Source organism: Nicotiana tomentosiformis, chromosome 12, assembly GCF_000390325.3.
Source record: "Nicotiana tomentosiformis chromosome 12, ASM39032v3, whole genome shotgun sequence".
Classification (NCBI taxonomy): domain Eukaryota; kingdom Viridiplantae; phylum Streptophyta; class Magnoliopsida; order Solanales; family Solanaceae; genus Nicotiana; species Nicotiana tomentosiformis.
The window spans coordinates 28,292,218-28,316,756 of NC_090823.1; the positions used below are offsets into that span (position 1 = coordinate 28,292,218).

Sequence of the window (24,539 nt, forward strand, 5' to 3'; positions counted from 1 at the left end):
AACTCGGGTACCAGTTCATGCCAATCATGCACAGTATTTTAGTCCAAGATTTCACCTGGATTCCTCGGTGCTCCAGCCCACCTCAATCCATCTACTCTCACCACCTACCTCGACCCCATTAGGGTTGTTCAAAATCGAACCGTAACTTTTAACCGAACCGTAAAAGTAGTTTATTGGCTTATTGGCATCGAGTTATCGGAGTAACGATTGGTGAACGGATTGAACAATTATTCAATTTCATTATCGGATAAATCGTTAATCCGTTTAGAACTATTATATTTATATTTTTACCACTATGAAGCAACTTCAATGTTATCATAACTTGTTTTTAGGGTGGGACTAGACAGATCTAGATAGTTCTCGATACATTTCTGTTCAAATGAATCATTTAACTTAGTTACCAAAGCAAAACTATGTTCATAATTTATGTTAACTGGATTTCCATTACTATTTTTTTTTCCGTGTCGAAACATTTGATATGGTAATTAAGAAACAGAAAATGTTAAGAAAAATGCTATAATCCCAAATTCTCTAGGTTTAGAAGAACTAGCACATAAACATGCAAATTTAATGTGCGTGACTAAACCAAAATTGAAAGGATTCAATATAAATGTCTAGAGAAACATAAAAAATACGGCAAACATTTTCTGCATTTGGTTTAAGGGCATCGTTCCTTGAAGATCATTTCTTCTTAGCATCTCCTACCTTTGTCTTCTTGACACCGCGTACTTTCTTGGATCTATTCTTCTGCTCCTTCATCTTATTCCTTGGCTTCTCAACCTTTGTGTCTAATCCATTCCTGATCAGCATGTACTTCATTACTGGTTAAGGATCTTCATTGTATTTTAGCTTGCTTATTTTACAAAAATTAAAAAAGAAGAAACTCCCATTAACAATAAGAGCTTCATTAGCCTACTAGAGTGTGGTTGAGATTGGATCGTCTCTCTATTGTTTACTAGCTTACTTATGTAATTTTTATTGTCTATTCGATTTAGCCGATAAACGAACCCGATAATCATTAATCTGATACCTATCTGCCTGATATCTTATTGGATGGCTAATAGATTAGTATATTTACAAGATCATAACCAATAAGCCGAACCATTAAGCGTAAATACCCGCCCAATCTGCCCGATAAGCAGCCCTAACCCCAGCCCCAGCCTTTAACCCCCTCCCTCGGCTCTCGCCTCTGATCTTAACCTCATCTTCGGAACCGACTTCCTGACCGTGTTAGTCAAACTGTAATACTATAATATAACGAAACAATTTATTTCTGTAACAAAAAACAGAAACAGAACATCAAAAGTAAAGCTAAATCTTGAAACAATTAAATATAATTTGAAAATAAATTTCGGAATGAAATCGAGCTTACTGAATGCACAATGTGTCCTTAAGGAAATTATTTCCCTCAAGTACCCGAGGTGTTGGAATATTATCCTCCCATGATAGAACGATTTAACATACCAAAGTATTGGTACCAAAAACGCTGGTGAACGGCGAACCACTTAATGACTGTAAATCACACTGGAATTTACTTGTGCAGAAGAAGGAGAAGAAGTTCAGAAAATTTTGTAAGGAAAGATTCTGGGATCAAGGCATATTTATAGTCATTTTGGCACTATTTCTGAAAAGTTTGCAACCTTTCAGAAACAGCCATGGCTGATGGACAAGCGAAAACGTTCAAAATATTCTGGGAAAATAACTTAAAATAATTCGGGAAAGAAACGGACCGGGTCGCATCGCGTCACGGGTCCTGTGTTATTCCGGGTAGACTTTCTGTTAATTAATTAAATACTTGAAAGAAATTTTGTCCAAAAGAATTCATCAATCAATCGTTGACCAAATTCGAAGCCGAAGTCGAGCGAGCGATGACGACGACGACGTGAGGCTTACTTTATTTCTAGCCCATCTAACATCAAGGGAAGTGATTTCTCAATATAAGCACATTCCCTTTTCTTTCCACCAACAATGAGGGACAACTGCTCTTTCCAAAGCATAAGGGAGCTCAATTTCCCTTCTCATTTCTTTCCTCTATTTTCCATTCACCAAACTTCTATCTCAACAATCCCCAACATGAATGGAATATGTCTATAAGACAAAGAAATGCATGGACGAGTGTGTGATTTACATGCAAGGATTAATTGCATCTGGTTAAGTAGGTTTTCCTTTGAACTTTTCGTAGTAAACTTATATCGGATATACTCGGTCAATCAGTATAATTGATATCTTTGAACCGTCGAGCTTTGTTGTATACCTAGACAACATAAGTCACACAATCAACCCTTAACCATCTATGGTTCTCACGGTTTTGTTCGTTACATCCATGAACACCGCCTGGTTTCATGAGTGCTTAGATAATGGGCCTTTACTTTCATTCCCCTTGAAGCAGTTTACACTTCACACTCACATAGGTGATTTCTAAACGTGTAGTACAATACACACATTATCTGTTCATTTTTTTCTAGACTTAGCAAATCATTAAGAAGGTTTAAGCTTTATTGACTCATCAAGAAGTTTCTTTGACTCAATTTATTTAAACTTTCCAAAAATAATTTTAACTAAACCAAGTGGTGATTTATGTTATGATATATTGGACGAAATATTTGATTTTGGTATTAGCAATTCCAAGATTATTTATAACAAATTGTAACCTTTATTATACCACAAACAATGGGGTAAAGGTCTCAAGATCTAGCTAATCTGGAGAAAAATAATTGTTTATCCTCAAAATCGGATAACAATTAAATTTATAAGTGGTTTTAAGGATATGCGAATTTATTTGACACAGAGTAGTAAATAAAGATAAATTAAACAGATAAGGATGAAGTAAACTCAAACCACACAAGGAAGAAGATTTAAGCCTCAGTGAAATGTTTGCCCTCGATTCGAGATCGTAACAACAAACATTAGAGAACTAAAGAAAAATAACTAATAATGGAAAAGTTAATGATATATTACCTTGGAATGCGTGTTACAATCTATTTTATAAATTATCATACCCCCTTTATATAGTAGAGGAGTCCTACTTTAGGTATAATTCTATAAAAGGTAAAGAAATCTCTTGATTTACTAATTGTCGGTTCCTTATTGATACGTGCCAAGATTTCCGCCATAATATCCGACCGGTCACGGATATTTCAGTCTTCTGATGGCTATGCTAATAAAGTTTCTTCGAGCTCGTTCGAGGCTAGGACCAATTCCGGGATCACGACATCGATATTCTCGAAGGCACGCGTTCTTCCCCTGGGTTCTAGCCCGATGAGACTTGGGGTTGATCTTCAGTCCTTTATTGCCATGTTTCAAGCCTGGCCTACCATGTCGTAGGTGAGCTCGATTTTGATCGTATACAGATAGTACCCTTATTTTTCGGAGAGTAGACGACGAGAAACGACATGAGCTTTCGATTCTTACTTCGATACACCGTGACAGAAATGACAAAACAAACGAAACGTCTCGCCAGTCAAGTCTTAATGGCATTAAATGCATGTCAACCTCCGGTCGGCCATTCCTGGATGCGAACCGCCGCTGAAATACTATAAATACCTCTTCATTTGTTCATTTTAACATTACATCCAAAATATCTACCCTCGTACCTTTGAAATTTCAATACTTTCTAGTAGTTATACTCTTGTTATTTGAGATCCTTTGCAAGAACTCTTGTCCATCTCCATCTCAAGCCAACAAGTGCACTCCTTCAACTTCCTCTGTTCCTCTATTTTTCCTCCATTTTTTAAATAAATGTCAAATACTTCAAAACGTTCCCCAAAAAAACCCTTCTACTTCGTGACCGGCTACTGAGGCCGAAGAAACTATTTCGCGTACTGCCGTCGATGAACTAGTACCGGAACCCCCTTTGAAAATGTTCATCCCTGGAGGATGCTCGGTCAACGCCAATTTCAAGGTTGAAAAACCTTCATCTGTACAAAGGCCGATGCGAGGAGGTCTCGAGATACATATGCTCGATTAGTGAAGAAGACCTCCTTATGGTCCGAAAAGAGTGAAAGTAGGCCGGTACGGGCATAGTGATCCCTGACTCCGACAAAGCCATCACCACCCATGTCGAGGGATATCAAAGTGTTAACACTTATCCCTTTACATTGGGCCTGATGAATCTGTTCATCATTGATTTCTGCAAGAGGTACGAGGTATGCCTCGGTCAGATTTATCCTTCGCTCTGGAGGATCGTGTGATCCTCCTCCGGTTCTTTATGAGTAGAATCGATGGGTGCTCATTCACCATCGACCATCTTCTACGCTTGTACAGTCCCCGAATCTTCTGGGGGGCTGATAAAGCTCGTGCGCCGAGCCAGCAAAGCCCCGTTCTTGAGTATTGATGAAGATCGGGATCGGGGCTGGCAAGGTTGTTTTGTCCTAGTGAGGACTTAGGACCTGATCCCAGCTGAGCGTATGCCATTCTATGAGAAGTGGAATACATCACGTAAGTATAATTTTATTTTTGAAAGTCAATTTTATACTTATTTCCTTCTTTCTTATCGGTGTTTTGTGGTGGTGCAACCGTCGCTCGGGTCCCGAATATTGTCCCTCGACTCAAGGAGTGGATTAAGGGTATCGTATTATAGATGCTCTACTCCGAGCGCTCATGGAGAAATCTCTCGAAGGGCCGTTAGGAGGCTCGTTCCCATGGTGAGACTCCTTTCCTGAGTAGGTAACATTTGGATTCCTCTTTTATCATTAAGTCCTTACTCCCTTTACTTCTTTTTGTAGGTTTATCCAAGGATGCCAAATTGAGGCCTCCAGCCGGTAGCGAGGACTTACCTACTGAGTTCCCTGCTCCGAGACAAGCGGAATAGAAGAAAAGAAAAAGGGCTCTGAGTTCTTCGAGCTCGGAGAAGAAGAAAATAAGAAGAAGGCTTGTGCGCAAGTCTAAAGAAGGTACCAACGCTCGAGCACCATCCTCGGATTCACTCTATCGGCTGAGGGACGAATCCAAAGAAGAAGGAGAAGCCTTTGATTTGGTGGCCCGCATGTCGTCGCAGCTCGAGGGGAAGGGGCCTCCGAACCAGAGAGAGGCAAGTCCAATTTGCCTCAAGCTAGGGAGGCCGACGAGGAGGCTGTGGCCATGGCCGAGGCTTCCTGGGATGTGGGTAATGCCCCGAAGGATGTACTCAATGTGATAGACACCACCGAGTCACCCTCTTTCACCGAGTCCATGTATAACGAGGTCCAAACGGTGAAAGAACTCCTCAATAAGAGGGCCCATGGGATGAATGACCCTTCCGCGATTGTTTTGATGGCGTGGATTCTACCGCCACCGGATTGGGTGACTTAGAGGTGCCAAAGAAGAGTCCATCTTTGGGAGAAAGTTGGCCTTCCTCAAGCCTCAAACTGATCAACCGGTTCCCAGCTCCGAGTGTGGCTCCTGACCGGAAGTGATCAATCGTCATCTCCATTCCGAAGGATGCCTGAGTCCTCTCCGTCCCCGTAGGAGTGGCCAGTTACCTTCGGTGTCTGGTGACCAAGGAATTCAAAGCCAAGATGAATGAGGTAGATGCGCCCTGCCTGCCAAGCTAAGATGAATGTGGATCATGACCGATATTGGGATGAGGTAAACCAGCTTGAAGCCGAGGTCCGAGGGTTCACTGAGAAGATAGATACTTACAAACTCCTCAGCGAGCAGCATGAAGGGAAGGCTAAGAGCCTCTGAGTTGAGATGGAGGTGGCTTGGAAGGATCATGCTAACCTGGTTAAAAAGGTAAAAATATTTCAAGTTAGTGACAATGAGATAGACACGGTGACTAATGGCCGGAATTCGCAGGTCCAACAGAAGATCGATTGGATCGACCAACTCAGAGCTGAGATGGATTCAGTTAAGGCCAAGGCCGAAGAATGGAGAGGCGGGATGGATCGCCTGGCCTCGGAAAAGGAGACTGCTCGGGCGTAGTTAACTCTGGCAGAGGTCTAGCTTCAGGCGTCAAAGGAAAAGGCTGAGGTGCGGACCTAAAAAGTTGAGAAGCTCCAGTCTCACCTAAGCTCGGTCGTCTCCGGTCGAGAAACTCTTGCCAAGGAGCTCAAAACAGACAAGTCGGTGGTTGCAGTGGTCAAAGATGATGCTGACAAGATGGTGGATCAATATAAGGCCAATGCTGAGGCGGCCCAGGATCGACTGAAAGATATCGTCAAGCATGTAAAGCGGCAATCCCGGAGAGAGGTCCTCGAGAAAATTCATGCTCTGGGTTTTGACTTATCGGCTGAGATTGAGAGTGCTAAGGGACTCGAAGACGAAGCCAAGAAGTTGGCGTATCCCGAGGATGAAGAAGACTCCAAGGGTTCGAGCAGATCCGAGGGTGGATGGGACTCTGAAGGCCCTGGCGACAAGGCGGGCTCCGGTGAAGACCAGGCCATTTAAGTGCCTTGCACATTTTCCTTTGTTTTTGTATTTTTGTACTTTTGTACTTTTTGCCAAGGCCGTTTGGCATTTGTAAATACTTTATATATATATATATATATATATATATATATATATATATAATATAAGGCTTCTTTTTCCCTTCGACAGTTTCTAAGTTTTTTTTTTTGCTTTATTCTTTATGTTTGTAAAAATTAAAATGCCTTAGTATGTAATAATTAGGTCTTGTTCGGAGGTTCGAACATGCCTTTCTTTTGATATTATTTCGTTTTTGATTCGTGGGGGCTCGGTATGAACGGAAGCTTTCCCCAAAATACTTAGAACTGTTTAGATGATAATTTGTCGAGGATAGCCTTTTGAACCGATTTAGAAATTTTGAAGGCCTTATTTTTTGTTACGGGTCTCGGATGTCTCCAAATCATTTTAATATGGTCGTAGCCTTTTTAGTTCGGGTGTTTCCTAGTGGTCTTGTTGCCCCGAGTTATCCGGGCATGCCTAATATAATAGTCCCCGAATGGGGATGGGCCTTTAAGGTCATATGTCTCCGGCTATGATAGCACGGGCCGTCCGAGTTTTTATTTGGATGGTAGTCCCCGAGTAAGATCAATCCTTTGAACCCGGATAAAGGCGGCCCTTGGTCTTGATATCTTTAGGGGATCGAATATAGGAATTTTCTTAAGAGGAAAAGATTTTTAAGGGACAAGATATTTATCCGCAAGGTAAAAACATCTTTCTATTTCTATGCGCAATATATACGATTACACATGTGTACAAAATTTATGTCAGGGCTCGAGCAGTCTATGTGGGCACGGTTCATTCGATCGTTTGGCCCTTACAGTGAATCCTATCGATCGAGTCGAGACTATTCGATCACAAAGTGTCTTTCCTTGCTAAAGTCATTATCCGAGGGTGATGCCCCCCAGTGTTTGAGGCCGATCATATAGAAGCCTTGGATATTGTTGTCGTTGTAAAGCCCCATAATTTTCTAGCTTAAAATTTTAATAATCTTGGAGTTCATAACGTAATTAAAGTGCTCGAAGAGTATAAGGACTTGCATGGTTTAAGCGAAGTATTTGGGATAATATGCGTATAAGATATGAACTAATATGGTAGGATGGATACTTAATAATAAACTAAGTTACCTCACTTTTAGTTGGAAAACAAAGTTGCTAAAATTTTTTAATATCCGAGTGTATTGAATAATTTCTTATTAACTAGTGTAATGAAGGATAAGTAGCTTATATATTAGTTTAAAATAGGGTGAGAGAAGTCAAGTAAACAACTAGAAAGAAAGAAAAGGTTGGGCAATTATTTAGCTATGTCCCACGTACCCACTAGTGAAAACTTTAAGAAAAATAAGTCCACTAAATCAGTGACAATTGTATGCCTCTTTTGCTGGCTACTTTCAAGAAAGAATCTAAACAAAATTTCTATTTTCTCAAGCTTGTTCACCGCAAGTCTGCAACTTCTTGACTCTCATTCGTAGGTACTCATATACTCTTCTCTAGTAAAAATTGTTTATCTACTATCGATTGAGATATGGGCAGGATTTTGAGATTTGGATTTTCTTTTAAAAAATATTAAAGGATTTTAAATGTTTGGGATTTATTCAAAAATGTTATTACAATATAGTAAGAGCCTGGATGTATTACTATGAATTTATTATTAGAATCATGATTACCCATTGATGGGCAGTGATGAAGTTTGGAAGAAAACAAATAATAGAAAACTTCGTAATTATAGCTTGTTTTAATGAGTTGTGGGATTAAATATTACAAATCGATTTATTGAGTTATTACGGACTAATTAGTATTTTAGAAACTAAGTGGGACATGTATATAGTTGTATTCTTTGGACATGTATTAATTTAAGTTGAACCCAATTGTCATGTAGTTAGAGAAATTGGTGACTTGGGATTGCCTCGAAGATACATGGAGGCAAAGTTGAGCTTATAATTGAGGTGAGTTGAGGTTTACTTTCCTAGTAGGGAATTCCATTATAACCCTTGTGCTCCATATGTTAGTTAAAGCTAAGTCATGTCTTCTCGTGATCCAATGCTCAGTTCACTTATTCTTATTCAGTACGACATTATTTGTGACATAAATAAATGATTATGTGTATTACCAATTATTATGTGCCTTTAATTGTGATATTCACATTCAGTAGGGAGAAGTGGCCAACCTCCCCCAGCATGAGTGCCATGATGTCAGGGTTACCTACCCCACGCTCGAAGGTGCCAACTATTTGTTGGGGAGATAGGCCGACGCTCCCCCGTACGTATTCCCAGATGCTCACGTATGCAGGGCCATTATGCGTAACAATTAACTTTACAAAGTCATATCTTAATATATATCTATCTATCTATCTATCTATATATATATATATATATATATATATATATATATATATATATATAAACTCAGTTTCTATTTCAGATATCAGTTATGGGCTCAATTTCTACGTTAAGTTTCAGTGTTAGCTTACAGTTTCAGTTTTCACATTATTACTTGGTTGTAAAATTTTATATGATTTTCCGTACATCCTTTTTCTTTCTTATATTTTCCAGAAGGTCTCGCTCCGCTTTTTTAAGAGGTAGCCTATGAGACTTACTAGGTAGTACTTAGCCCGTTTGGGCCTGCTACGTCGTGTGGCAGGTAACGAGGGCTAGAGGATATATTCTAGATTCAGTTCACAGACTCTGTTGATTCATCGCAGTGGTAGCGGACCCTTTTCAGACTATTATTTATAACTTTTTTTTACATTTATTTTATTTCTGGGGGATGCCCCCGTAGGCTATGTATTTTAGATTTGGTTTTTTAGATTCTAGAGGCTCATGAATTGTTAGTGGGTCAGTATTAAAATATTTTGGGATTTATCCTTTATTTATTATATTTTATTAGTCAGTGTAAGAACTGCAAATCTGATTATAATTAATATTTAAGCATGTTAGTTTCTTTGCTATTGAACTTGAAGTTTGATACAAATATTACAGGGTTCACTCAACGAGTGGTAAGGGTTGAGTGTCAATCATGTCCCACCCCAGTTTGGGGGCGTGACAAGTTGGTATCAGAGCAGTCAGGTTTGCGGAGTTCTAGGGAGTCATGAGTCGTGTCTAGCAGAGTCTCAAATATGCGTATGTTGTGCACCATACTTATATTTGGGAGGCTGCAGGACATGTTAGGAATTTGTTTTCTTTTTTTCTCTCCTTTGATTCTTCTATCGTGCATTAGAGCTAAACGTTTCAGATGCTAACAATGTTGAGATATCAGCACAAACAAGATGGTTAGAACAAGATCAACTTCATCCTCTGATGCTAACAATGTTGAGATATCAGCTGCTAATCATGAAGAAGCAGAACCAGAGGTGCAATCCTCACTAATAGCACCAGTTATAGTTAGAGGACATGGAAGAGGTAGAGGTATAGGTCAAAATGCTAGGGGTAGAGATGGAAATGCCAGAGGTAATCAGGCTCGTGGTAGGGCCAAAAGATAAGCACAAGCTCAACCTTTATAGGTTGTTAATGATCGGGTACCACCACATTAGCATGATAATCGAATTGACAGAATTTTGGACTTTCTGGAGTCCCTAGCCCCTCTGACGGGTGGACGGGCTGCACCTGTTCATGCTCCTCCTCAGGACCCTTATGATTCAGATGAAGAGGTTATAGGAGATGATTTCCAAGCTCCACTCGAGGTACCACCACCAGTTGTCCCTGCAAATATTGCCCAGACAGTGCAGTTACCAACAGGAAAAATTGATCCACATGCCTTTCTGAGATTAAACCCTCCTACTTATAATGGTACCGATAAACCAAATGAACCAATGTTATTTTTGGAAGAGATATAGGAAATGGTTTTTCTTTAGGTTGTCTTGAAACACAAGCCACAGAATTGATTGAGTTTCGATTGAAGGGTGCAGCAGGACAATGGTGGAGAGGTTACAAGAAGGCCAGAGATTCTATATTACCACCACTTACTTGGCCTTAGTTCAAAGAAGCTTTCGGGGCCAAGTTTTTGCCTAGCAGTCGGATGGATGAGCTCTGATGTCAGTTCGAACATCTTAAATAGGGTACCATATCAGTGACTGAATATGAGATGGAATTTAAAAAATTGGCAGAGTATACACCTAATTTGATACCGACAGAGAGAGAAAAAGTGAGAAGGTTCATTGGAGGCTTGAATCCACATATGGCAAAAGATATGACTTCACATCAGGATGACAAGACTTATCTTCGAGTTGTCAATATCGCTACGCGTAAGGAGGCTTTTGATAAAATTGCCAGGGAAGCTAGATATAACAGCAAGAAACTAGAACAACATGTATTTATAGTGGATTTTCAGTTGGGGTAAGAATATGAATCATTCAGCTCACATTCGATCAACGACTCACTCATCTCCTTATCCATTTCCACTCAGACATGGCCAGCAGAGTAAGGGTCAGGCCCTCAGGGGCAAATTTCAACTAGTAAGGGCCAACCTCGGTTCTCCTATCCTATATGTCCTTCGTGCAGTAAAAGACATCCAGGGGAATGCCTTTTGGGTTAGAAAGGTTGTTTCTACTACCATGTTCCGGGTCAAATTAAGAGAGATTGTCCTCTGCTTGGAAAGCTTTGGGGAAAACTCCAACCAGATAGGCAACATCTATGGGTAATTCTATAGTTTCACCTCCTCTAATTCGGGCATCTAATACTCAGAATGTGCGTGGTGCCAATAAGGTGAAGCTCAGGGAGGAGGCGGACCAGCTAGATTATATAAAGTTCTATACAGGCAGAATGCTGAGGCGTCTAACAGAGTTATTACAAGTATTCTCTCGATTTGTGGTCACCTTGCTTATGTATTAGTTGATCCTGGTTCAACTTTCTCCTAGATGTCTCTCGGTACAGTCACTATGAAATTTTAGTAATGCCCTTTGGGTTGACCAATACACCAACAACTTTTATGGACTTAATGAACAGAGTCTTCAAGCCTTTCTTAGATACCTTTGTCATAGTATTTATCGATGATATTTTAGTATATTCCTATAGCCAGAAAGAGCATGAGAATCACTTGAGAACAGTTCTTGAAATACTCAAGGACCATCAGCTTTATGTCAAAATTTTCAAATGTAAATTTTGGCTCTATACAGTTACATTTTTGGGACACGTGGTCTCTAAAGAAGGCATTAGAGTAGATCTAGAGAAAATAGAAGCAGTTAAGAGTTGGCCTAGGCCGACGACCCCTATAGATTCTCACTTTTCTAGGGTTGGTAGGTTACTATCGTCATTTTGTAGAAGGGTTCTCTTCAGTAGTTTCACCGTTGACAAAGTTAACTCAGAAGAATGTGAATTTCCAATGGTCTGAAGCTTGTGAGAAAAGTTTTCAAGAACTAAAGAATAGGTTGACTACAACCCCAATCCTGACTCTACATACCCCTACAGGTAAATTTGTGATCTATTGTAATGCTTCTAGAGTAGGATTAGGATATGTTCTTATGCAGAATGACAAGGTAATTTCTTATGCTTCTAGGCAGTTGAAGAATCATGAGAGAAATTATCCTACCCACAATCTTCAGCTAGAAGAAGTTAGTTTTTATCTAAAAATATGGCGTCACTACCTTTATGGAGAGCACTGTGACATTTATACAGATCACAAAAGTTTCCAGTATATATTCAAGAAGAGAGAGTTGAATCTGAGACAACGCAGGTGGTTGGACTTGCTTAATGATTATGATTGTAATATCCTTTACCATCCCGGCAAAGCGAATGTGGTTGCTGATGCTCTGAGCAGAAGATTCATGAGAGTTTGACTAGGTTGTGTGTGGTCGAACGTCCAATAGTTAAGGAAGCCCAACAAATAGCTAGCCAAGGGGTTTGTCTCGATGAGAAGTATGTTGGAAGGTTGATAGCAAGTATGTGTACTAATTCTACTTTAGTAGAGCAAGTTAAAGCCAAATAATTTGATGACCCTAGCTTGCTGAAGCTCAAGGAAGGTGTCCTCAGTGGCAAGATTAAGAATTTTGCACTTGACGAGAATGGTGTGATGAGACTTGATGGCCGCTTATGCGTTCCTAATGTAGAAGATCTTCCAAGGGCAATTATGGTAGAAGCTCATATGTGATGACCCAAAAGGTCATCTTATGTTTTAGAACTTGAATCTGCGCTTTTAAGCCTTAAAAATCTCATTTTTACCTTTCTCGATTTACGTGTGCAGTCCGGGCAAGTTTTCGGAAAGCTTTTATTTTGAAAACTAATAAAAATAAGAATTTTTGCCTTAAAAGTTGATTTTAGCTGACTGGCATGGATCCATGCTTTGATGGTCCCGGTAGGTCTGTATCGAATTATGGACCTGGGCGTATGTCCGGAATCGAATTCGGAGGTCCCTAACTTGAGTTATGAATTTTTGATGAAAATTAAAAGTTTGGAAATTATTAGTTTTTAAGAATTGATTAATATTTGGCATTGTTAGTATCGGGTTCGTATTCTGATTCCGGATCCCGGTACAAGTTTAATATAATATATAAGTCATGTCTATGAAATTTGGTGAGAAACGGAGTTGATTTGACATGATTCGGACGCCCAGTTGAGAAGATAAAAATTTGAAAGTGTTCTTCAGAATTACATTTGATTTGGTGCTAAATTCGTAGTTCTAGGTATTATTTTGACGATTTGATCGCGCGAGCAAGTTCGTATGATGTTTTTAGACTTGTGTGCATGTTTGGTTGGGAGCTCTGAGGGCTCGGGTGAGTTTCGGATAGGCCACATGATGTTTTGAACTTGGAAACTTTTGATGGTATAACTGAACCTGTTGCAGGCCTCTGATCTCGCAATTGCAAGATGAGGCATCGCAAATGCGAACATAACAGGGTCTGCAATTGCAAGGCTTTCATCGCAATTGTGAACAGAAGCCTATGCCAGCAGTTCTCGCATTTGCGAGGTTACCAATTGCGAAGGGAGTCTGGGAAGGGCAGGTTCGCAAATGCGAACATCTACTCACATTTGTGAGGTTCAGTGGTCGCAAATGTGACACTTTTCTCGCATTTGCGAAGGCAACGGGATTGTGAAGGGCATCACAATTGCGATTGTTCCTTCGCATTTGCGAAGCTCGGGTCGCAATTGCGACACCTGCAACTGAGTAAAAGGGACTTAGATGGGATTTTTCATTCATTCTTCATATTTTCAAAACCCTAAACCTTAAGAGGCGATTTTTCAAAGACCAAATCTTCCCCAAATCATAGGTAAGTGATTCCTAACTCTTTTCTTTCAATCTTTTACATCTTATAACAAGATTTCAACCTAGAATCTAGAATTTTTATGGCGAAATTATGGATTTTTGGGTAGAACTTAGGAATTTCAAAATTTGGGGATTTAGACCTCAATTTGAAGTCGGATTCCAAACCAATTATATATTCGGGACCGGGGGTGAATGGGTAAATAGATTTTGGTTTGAACCTCGGGTTTTAACCAAGTGGGCCCGAGGTCGGTTTTTGACTTTTGTTGGGAAAACTTAGGAAAACTGTAATTATGCATTAAAGTTGATTCCTCTAGCGATAATTGATGATATTAAACTAATTATGATAGATATGAGTGGTTTGGAGGTGAATTCCAAAGGAAAAACTGTGATTGACAATTAAGTGGCATTTGGAGCGAGATAAGTGTTGTGTCTAACTTTGGCTTGAGGGATTAGATATTGTGTGAGTATTTGCTACGTGTTTTGCTATTGAATACGATGTATAGTTGACGTGGCGAGCATCTATGCATTGTGGTTGAGTCATAGCATGTGAGTGAAATTCCATTCTTGCAAATTTGTAGTCTTAAATCTTGTTATCCATACTTATTATTGTTGTCGAAATATTAGGAGACTTGTATCCAGTTCTACCAAGGTTGATAAAATTGTGAATATTGGTTCGAGGTTGTGATTTTAAATTGTGAAAGTAATCATTGATGAAATATTGATTTCTTTGTGAAACTTCTCTTAATCTGTTGTTATTGATTCTGTGAATTGTGAGGAAGAGTGTAAAGTACGAAGGGTGATGTCGTGCATGATTTAGTTATATTGTGAGGAAGAGTGTAAAGCACGAAGGGTGATGCCGTGCATGAATTATTTATATTATGAGTGTTAATGCACGAAGGGTGATGCTGTGCATGAATTATTTATATTGTGAGTGTTAATGCACGAAGGGTGATGCCGTATCGTTTCTATTTATTTTATGGTGATATTGAGATTAAAAGCACGAAGGGTGATGCCTTGCATTTTTATTTATTATTTGGTGAGGTTGAGAGTAAAAGCACGAAGGGTAATGCCATGTAGTTTTCCTTGTTGTTTTTAATTGCTCAATTCATTTAAGGATTTTCCGTTTAATTTTGTCCTTTCATTATTCTCACTCTTTATGTTGTATTCCCCCACTGTATGTTCCCTTCCCATTATTTCTACGTTATTTGTTTATTTACTGTTGTTGCCACTAGCATGATTATATTGTTCAGGTTATATGTTGGTGTCTTGTCCTAGCCTAGTCACTACTTCGCCGAGGTTAGGCTCGACACTTACCAGTACATGGGGTCGGTTGTATTGATGCTGCACTTTGCACTTTCTGTGAAGGCTTGATACTCGCTTAGGTTGATCGAGATTTTGCTATTGGTCCGTTGTCCAGAGACTCAAGGAAGATCTGTCGGCATTCACAGACCTTGAAGTTCCCGCCTATATTTTATGTTCCACTGTTTCTTTCATTCAGACAGTTGTATTTCTTTCAGATTATTACTTGTAGTAAATTCTAGAATGCTCGTGAACTGTGACTCCAGATCCAGGTAGTAGTGATTTATACAGTTTTATGATATTTCGCACCTATTATACTTCATATTAACTAATTATTGTTAATTACTGAATGGGAATAAGTAATTGGTTTAATGATTTTCTAACATTGTCTTGCCTAGCATGTGAAATGTTAGGCGCCATCACGGTCCCGTCGGTGAAAAATTTTGGGTCGTGACAGTTGGTATCGGAGCACTAGGTTTCCTAGGTCTCACGATTCACGAGCAAGCTTAGTAGAGTCTAGAGGATTAGTACGGAGACGTCTGTACTTATCTATTAGAGGATATGAAGTTTAGGAACAATATCATCTCTTTCATTCCTTATCGTACGGCATTGGTTTTGCTTGAAATCTATATCTCACATTCCTTTGTATCTACTCGTTTATGACATTGCGCACTCGGTATCAGTTGTGCGTCTACAGTTTATGATGTCGCAGATGAACTACGAGGAAGCCAGAGATGCTCAAACATTGCATCAACGTGTGATTCCGACTAAAGATGAGGACATATAAATAGATCACCTAGTGAATAATGTGGGGGGGGGGGGGGCAACGTACCTTGGCATCTGGTTGATTTATATGAGTTGTGAATTTTAATATTGTGGACCATCGGACGTGGTGAACTATGACTTCGCTCCAAGTGGGGAGTCCATTATCAATGAATGGATTGCGAGTCATATGTTATATTAGTTTTGGCCTGAAATGTATATTTGTGGTACTGAAAGGTTCTCCCAAAATTTACATGTGTTTAAGGCCTGAAATTTCGTAGAGGATAAGGTTGGGACTTTCGGTATGTCCGCCTCCGCAATAATCTTATACTTCAGTACCAAAGGAGTTAGAGAAACAACATTAAATTTGCATAAGGTCTACTTAGCGTGGACGCCACAATTGCAGATTTTGGGGTGCTTCGGAGGAAGTACAGTGGTTGACGAGATTCTGGACTAAGAATTGTCTGTATGGAGCTCTACTTTTATGATCGTTGTATATAAATAGGGGTAAAGTTTACCCCAAAGAAGAATCGAAGAGTATGTTAAGAAATGGGTCAGCTCAACAGTGTTGAGTCAGCATAACAAAAGAAGAAATTGGCCTTGGGAGATAATTCTCCACAGGTGTCTGTGGCAAGCCTATGAAAAGGGCAGACTAGCCAATACAACACCGCCCACTTGGCTCGGTTCTCAGAAATACTTTTAAAGGATTTTGTTTCCCGGACTCTCCGTAATGCATGGCACATAGGGTTTGAATGATTACGTCAGGTCACCATGACGGTGTCATAATATGCCATCAGGTTCAATAAGTTAGCCCGTTGTATTCCTACTTTGCTTCCTACATCCAGAGAGCGACTCCACAGACTCAATAAAGAACTTAATTATGATCGTAAAATTTTGTATGACTCGGGAGCTACAGACTGATACTTCATTTCCACTAGTGGTAGAAACTAAGGAGACCAAGACGTCTAGAGGTTCTGGGGGATTCAGTGGATTCTACTCTGCGAGTATAAATCATTATGGCAGGGGCTTGGGTAGTCGGCCAGCCCAGATCGCACATCGGATTAATCGAGGTGCTCTAGTAAGTTCTTTTAATGCACCAGTGACATTAGCTTCCTACCATGGTTATTCCAGCTATCTGGCACAGACTCAATATGAGCAGCCAAACCCGCAAAGGGGTTGTTATGAATACGGTGATACTAGGCACATCATGAGAAAATTGTCCCAAACTTGGGAGAGGTATATTTCATCAAAGCACTCAGGCTACGTGCCCCATTGTAGTTACTACACCACCTACACGATCAGTTAAAGGTGGAGGACAGGCGGGTAGAATGCATCCTAGAGGTCGAGACCCAGCCGTTGTTATATTTGTTTTATGGTATGGTGGAGGTCGTTACATCGGATGGTGTCATTATAGGTACGACCTCGATTTAAAATAAAGGAATAATTTCCTTAACTTGATTAGGTTCTGAGTGTCAGGACGAGCCCTCCTATTGTGCTCCACTTATGAGTGAGCTTCGTAATTCTATAATCTATTTATGTGTTTACTTTTGTTGGGAGGTTTTATGGAGATAACTACACCTATCATTCCATGATGGACTCCAATATGCCCTACCGGTGTGGGGTTCATTATGTGTTGTGATTTTGTTTAACAAAAGTTATTTAAAAGGTGAAAATGGAAAGTTTCAGTTGGCAAGATGTGCATATTACTTGTGATTCAGAATTGAGGCTGAGGTCCTCATATTTTAAAATAAATTAATATGTTTAAACCGGGCTATGAGCTACAGTGAAAGTTATATAAGGACGAGATCCTTGTAATAAAAATTCTTGTGTTTAAATTCTCCCTTGTGAAAATTAAATTTGTACTATAGTACTAATAGGGAGTCATGCCTGATAGGCTTATCTGGAAAATATTTGTATGAAATTCTATGTGCATACTTGCCAAATTTGTGTTGTAATATTGAGTTGTAACCTACGAGGTAGGTGCCCTCCGAGGTGGTGTTAAATGTGACTCGTTAGTTCGGGAAAATAATTATGAGGTTTGATTACCATCAGTTAAAGATTAGGGCATCTGACATCCCTAAGACGGTTTTTTAGACTCGGTATAGGCATTACGAATTCCTAGTAATATCATTTGGGCTTACCAATGCCCCAGTAACACTTATGGATTTGATAAATCGGGAGTTCAAGCCCTATTTGGGTTCTTTTGTGGTTATATTCATTGATGAAATCTTGATTTACTCCAGCAGTAGAGAGGAGCATGGGCAGCATCTTCGGAGTGTGCTTCAGACTTTGAAGAATAATCAGTTATATGCCAAAATGTTTCAAAATGTGAGTTTTGGTTAGACTCAGTTGCCTTTTGGGGCATGTTGTATAGGCAGAAGGCATAAAGATGGATCCTAAGAAGATTGAGGTAGCCCAGAACTGGCCTAGACCCACATCAGCTACAGAGATCGGTAGTTTCCTGGGTTTGGCGGGCAAATACTGTCGATTTGTGGAAGGTTTTCATTCATAGCAAGCCCATTGACCAGACTGACCTAGAAAGGTGTCCCGTTCAAGTGGTCAGATGAGCATGAGGAGAGCTTTCAGAAGCTCAAGACCGATTTGACTACAATGCTAGTGTTGGTATTACCCTCAGGTTCAGGATCGTATACGGTATATAGTGACGCCTCTCATATTGGGCTTGGTGCAATATTAATGCAAGATGGCAAGGTAATTGCATATGCATCGCGGTAATTGAAAGTTCACGAGAAGAATTATCCTGTTCATGACTTAGAATTGGCAGCCATTGTTCATGTGCTGAAGATTTGGAGGCATTACCTCTACGGTGTCTCGTGTGAGGTATTTACTGATCATCGTAGCCTTCAGTATCTGTTCAAACAAAAGAATCTTAATTTGAGGCAGAGAAGATAGTTGGAGTTGTTGAAAGACTATGATATCACCATTTTGTATCACCCCGGAAAGGCCAATGTGGTGGCCGATGCTTTGAGTAGAAAGGCTGGGAGTATGGGCAGTCTTGCATATATTCCGGTTGGTGAGAGACTGCTTGCATTGGATGTTCAGGCCTTGGCCAATCAGTTTGTGAGGTTGGATGTTTCTTAGCCCAACCGTGTTCTAGCTTGTACAATTGCTCGGTCTTCTTTGTTTGAGCGCATAAGAGATTGGCAGTATAACGGTCCTCATTTTCTTGTCCTTAGAAACACAGTACGGCACGGTGGTGCCAAGCAGGTTACTGTTGGAGATGATAGAGTTTTGAGGATGCAGGGTCGTATTTGTGTGCCTAATGTGGATGGAATTCGTGAATTAATTCTTGAAGAAGCACACAGTTCCAGGTATTCTATTCATCCGGGTACCGCTAAAATGTATCAATATTTGCGGCAACATTATTGGTAGAGGAGAATGAAAAAGGATATAGTTGCATATGTAACTCGGTGTCTGAATTGTTAGCAAGTTAATTACGAGCATCGGAGATCTCGTGGTTTGCTTCAGAAGTTAGAAATTCCTTAGTGGAAGTGGGAGCTTATCACTATGGATTTTGTTGTTGGGCTCCCACGGACTCAGAGAAAATTTGACGCAGTTTGGGTCACTGTGGAAAGGTTGACCAAGTCGGCACATTTCATTCCAGTAGCAGTTACCTATTCTTTAGAGAGATTAGCTTAAATTTACATTCGTGAGATTGTCTGCCTTCACGGGGTGCCCGTGTCTATTATTTCAGATCGAGGTACGCAATCTACCTCACATTTCTGGAGGGTTGTACAACGTGAGTTAGTCATGCGGGTGGAGTTGAGTATAGTATTTCATCCACAGACAGACGGACAATCAGAGCGCACTATTCAGATATTGGAAGATATGCTCCGCGCTTGTGTTATAGACTTTGGAGGTTCTTGGATCATTTCTTGCCACTTGCGGAGTTTGCTTATAATAATAGCTACCAGTCGAGCATTCATATGGCTCCATATGAGGCATTATACGGAAGGCGATGTCGATCGCCAGTTGGTTGGTTAGAACCAGGAGAGGCTCGGCTGTTGGGTACTGATTTGGTACAGGATGCCTTGGATAAGGTCAAGATTATTCAGGATCGACTTCGCACACCTCAGTCTAGGCAAAAGAGTTATGCCAACCGTAAAGTTCGTGATATTGCATTCATGGTTGGAGAAAGAATATTGCTCCGGGTTTCACCTAGGAAAGGTGTAATGAGGTTCGGAAAGAAGGGCAAGTTGAGCCCTGCGTATATCGGACCCTTTGAAATTCTTGAAAGGGTGGGTGAAGTAACCTACAGGCTTGCATTACCACCTAGTTTATCAGCGGTTCATCCGGTGTTCCATGTGTCTGTGCTACGGAAATATCATGGTGATCCGTTCCATGTGTTAGATTTCAGCTCTGTCCAGTTGGACAAGGATTTGACTTACGAGGAGGTGCCGGTGGCAATTCTAGCTCGGCAAGTTCGCCAGTTGAGATCAAAGAGTTATCCTTCAGTTAGAGTGCAGTGGAGAGGTCAGCCTATTGAGGCAGCTACTTGGGAGTCCGAGTCCGATATGCGGAGTAGATATCCCCACCTTTTCAACAGCCCAGGTACTCTTCTATGTCCGTTCGAGGACAAACAGTTGCTTTAGAGGTGGAGAATGTGATGACCCAAAAGGTCATCTTATGTTTTAAAACTCGAATCTGCGCTCTTAAGGCTTAGAAATCTCATTTTTACCCTCCTCGATTTGTGTGTGCAGTCCGGGAAAGTTTCCAGAAAGCTTTTATGTTCAAAACTAATGAAAATAAGAATTTTTGCCTTAAAAGTTGATTTTAGTTGACTTCGGTCAACATTTTTAGTAAACGGGCCTGGATCCGTGCTTTGATGGTCTCGGTAGGTTCGTATCGAATTATGGGACCTGGGCGTATGCCCGGAATCGAATTCAGAGGTCCCTAGCTTGAGTTATGAATTTTTGATAAAAATTAAAAGTTTGGAAATTATCTGTTTTTAAGAATTGATTGATATTTGGCACTGTTAGTATCGGGTCTGTATTCTGGTTCCGGAACCTGGTACAAGTTTAATATAATATATAAGTCATGTCTGTGAAATTTGGTGAGAAACGGAATTGATTTGACATGATTCGGACGTCCAATTGAAAAGATATGAATTTTAAAGTGTTCTTGAGAATTTCATTTGATTTGGTGCTAAATTTGTAGTTCTAGGTGTTATTTTGGCGATTTGATCATGCGAGCAAGTTCGTATGATGTTTTTAGACTTGTGTGCATGTTTTGTTTGGAGCTCCGAGGGCTCGAGTGAGTTTCGGATAGGCCATGGGATGTTTTGAACTTAGAAAATTTTGCTGGTATAACTGAACCTGTTGCAGGCAATTGCGAGATCAGGCATCGCAAATGCGAACATAACAGGGTTCGCAATTGTGAGGCTTTCATCGCAATTGTGATCAGAAGCCTGGGCTAGCAGTTCTCGCATTTGCGAGGTTACCTTCGTAATTGCGAAGGGAGTCTGGGAAGGGCAGGTTCGCAAATGCGAACATCTACTTGGATTTGCGAGGTTTAGTGGTCGCAAATGCGACACTTTCCTCACAATTGCGAAGGCAGCGAGATTGTGAAGGGCATTGCAATTGCGATTGTTCCTTTGCATTTGTGAAGCTCAGGTCGCAATTGCGACACCTGCAGCTGAGTAAAAGGGACTTAGACGGGATTTTTCATTCATTCTTCATATTTTCAAAACCCTAAACCTTAAGAGGTGATTTTCCAAAGACCAAATCTTCCCCAAATCATAGATAAGTGATTCCTAACTCTTTTCTTTCAATCTTTTACATCTTATAACAAGATTTCAACCTAGAATCTAGATGTTTTATGGTGAAATTAGGGATTTTTGGGTAGAACTTAGGAATTTCGAAATTTGGGGATTTAGACCTCAATTTGAGGTCGGATTCCAAAACCAATTATATATTCGGGCTCGAGGGTGAATGGGTAAATGGATTTTGGTCCGAACCTCGGATTTTAATCAAGCGGGCCCGGGGTCGGTTTTTGACTTTTGTTGGGAAAACTTAAGAAAACTATAATTATGCATTAAAGTTGATTCCTCTAGCAATAATTGATGATATTAAACTAATTATAATAGATACAAGTGGTTTGCAGGTGAATTCCAAAGGAAAAACTGTGATTGAGAATTAAGTGGCCTTTAGAGCGAGGTAAGTATTGTGTCTAACTTTGGCTTGAGGGAATAGGTATTGTGTGAGTATTTTCTATGTGTATTGCTGTTGAATACGATGTATAGTTGAAGTGACGAGCATCTATGCATTGTGGTCGAGTCATAGCATGCGAGTGAAATTCCATTCTTGCAAATTTGTAGTCTTAAATCTTGTTATCCATACTTATTATTGTTATTGATATGTTGGGAGACTTGTATCCGGTTCTACCAAGGTTGATAAAATTGTGAATATTGGTTCGAGGTTGAGATGTTAAATAGTGAAAGTAATCATTGATGAAATATTGATTTCTTTATGAAACTTCTCTCAATCCGTTGTTACTGATTCTGTGAATTGTGAGGAAGAGTGTAAAGCACGAAGGGTGATGCCGTGCATGATTTATTTATATTATGAGGAAGAGTGTAAAGCACGAAGGGTGATATCGTGCATGATTTATTTATATGGTGAGGAAGAGTGTAAAGCACGAAGGGTGATGCCGTGCATGAATTATTTATATTGTGAGTGTCGTTTCTATTTATTTTATGGTGAGATTGAGAGTAAAAGCACGAAGGGTGATGCCGTGCATTTTTATTATTATTTGGTGAGGTTGAGGGTAAAAGCACGAAGAGTGATGTCGTGCAGTTTTTCTTGCTGTTTTAATTGCTCAATTCGTTTAAGAATTTTCGGTTTAATTCTGTCCTTTCATTATTCTCACTCTTTATGTTGTATTCCTCCACTGTATGTTCCCTTCCCATTATTTATGTGTTATTTTTTTATTTACTGTTGTTGCCACTAGCATGATTATACTGTTCAGGTTATATGTGGGTGTCTTGTCCTAGCCTCGTTACTACTTCGCCGAGGTTAGGCTCGACACTTACCAGTACATGGGGTCAGTTCTATTGATGCTACACTCTGCACTTTCTGTGCAGGCTTGATACCGGCTCAGGTTGATCGAGATTTTGCTATTGGTCCGTTGTCCGGAGACTCAAGGTAGATCTCTCGGCGTTCACAGACCTTGAAGTCCCCGCCTATCTTTTCTGTTTTACTGTTTCTTTTATTCAGACAGTTGTATTTCTTTCAGATTATTACTTGTAGTAAATTCTAGAATGCTCGTGAATTGTGACTCCAGATCCGGGTGGTAGTGATTAATATAGTATTATGATATTTCGCACTTATTATATTTCATCTTAACTAATTATTGTTAATTACTGAATGGGAATATGGAATTGGTTTAACGATTTTCTAACATTGGCTTGCCTAGCAAGTGAAATATTAGATGCCATCACGGTCCCGTCGGTGGAAAATTTCGGGTCATGATATCACAGCTCCAGATATTCAATACATCCAGGTTCTACCAAAATGTATCATGATTTGAGGGATGTTTATTGGTGGAATAATATGAAGCGAGATATATCATATTATGTATCACAGTGCCTTAACTGTCAGCAAGTCAAAGTTGAACACCAGAGGCCAGGTGGCTTAGCTCAAGTCATTGAAATACCAGAATTGAAATGGGAACGAATAAATATGGATTTTGTGGTTGGCTTGCTGCGAAATTTTAAGAAACATGACTCCATCTGAGTCATAGTAGACCGATTCACTAAGTCAGCTCACTTTGTTTCCAGTCAAAACAACTTACACGGAACCCTAGTATGAATCATTATACATAAAGGATATTGTTCAGTTTTTCATGTGTCCATGCTGAGACAGTACTTTCATGACCCGAGTCATGTACTTGATAGATAGAAGATAGAGGTAGATGATACTCTGACATATAAGGAAGTCCCTGTAGCTATAGTAGACAGGCAGGTTCATAGACTTCGAACCAAAGACGTTGCTTCGGTGAGAGTAATATGGAGAAACCACTCAGCTGAGGAAGCTATGTGGGAGCCCGAGGAAGCCATGAAAATAAATATCCTTATTTGTTCGAGATTTCAGGTACATAATTCATTTTACGCTTTAAAATATTTAGATTGTCAAGTTATGTGATATTTGTGCTTATAATGATGTAAAATGGCTTTTCCAGGTATATAGGTGTGCCTTGATGTTGTATAATATTGGATTGAGTGGATAGAGGTGCAAAGTATTATTATTATTGGGTTGTTGGACAAGTTGAAAATTTATGGAAAGCACCAGTTACAAGGGAGACTCTGCCGAACATTTTGGAAATTTTAGGAGTTAGTCAAATTTTAGGGTCCTAAAATCTTTATTTTAGACTAAAGAACAATTACGACATAACATTCGAGGACGAATATTCTTAAGAGGGGGGGAATGTAAAGCCCCATAAATTTATAGCTTAAAATTTTAATAATCTCGGAGTTCATAACGTAATTAAAGTGCTCGAAAAGAATAAGGACTTGCACGGTTTAAGCGAAGTATTTGGGATAATATGCGTATAATATGAACTAATATGGTAGGACGGATACTTAAGAATAAACTAAGTTACCTGACTTTTAGTTGGAAAACAAAGTTGCTAAAATTTTCTAGTATCCGAGTGTATTGAATAATTTCTTATTAACTAGTGTAATGAAGGATAAGTAGCTTATATATTAGTTAAAAATATGGTGAGAGAAGTCAAGTAAACAACTGGAAAGAAAGAAAAAGTTGGAAAATTATTTAGCTATGTCCCACGTATCCACTAGTGAAAACTTTAAGAAAAATAAGTCCACTAAATCAGTGGCAATTGTATGCCTCTTTCGCTAGCTACTTTCAAGAAAGAAAGAAAACAAAGTTT

General features: G+C 39.7%; 1 long non-coding RNA gene across 1 annotated transcript in view; it reads right to left on the reverse strand.

Moving 5' to 3' along the window:
- Positions 1-547: 547 nt before the first annotated feature.
- LOC138903511 (uncharacterized) overlaps positions 548-24,539 on the reverse strand; it is a 33,122-nt gene continuing 9,130 nt past the window's right edge. Inside the window, exon 2 of the long non-coding RNA XR_011412696.1 lies at positions 548-780. This is a non-coding gene — a long non-coding RNA (uncharacterized lncRNA). The remainder of the gene's footprint in view (positions 781-24,539) is intronic.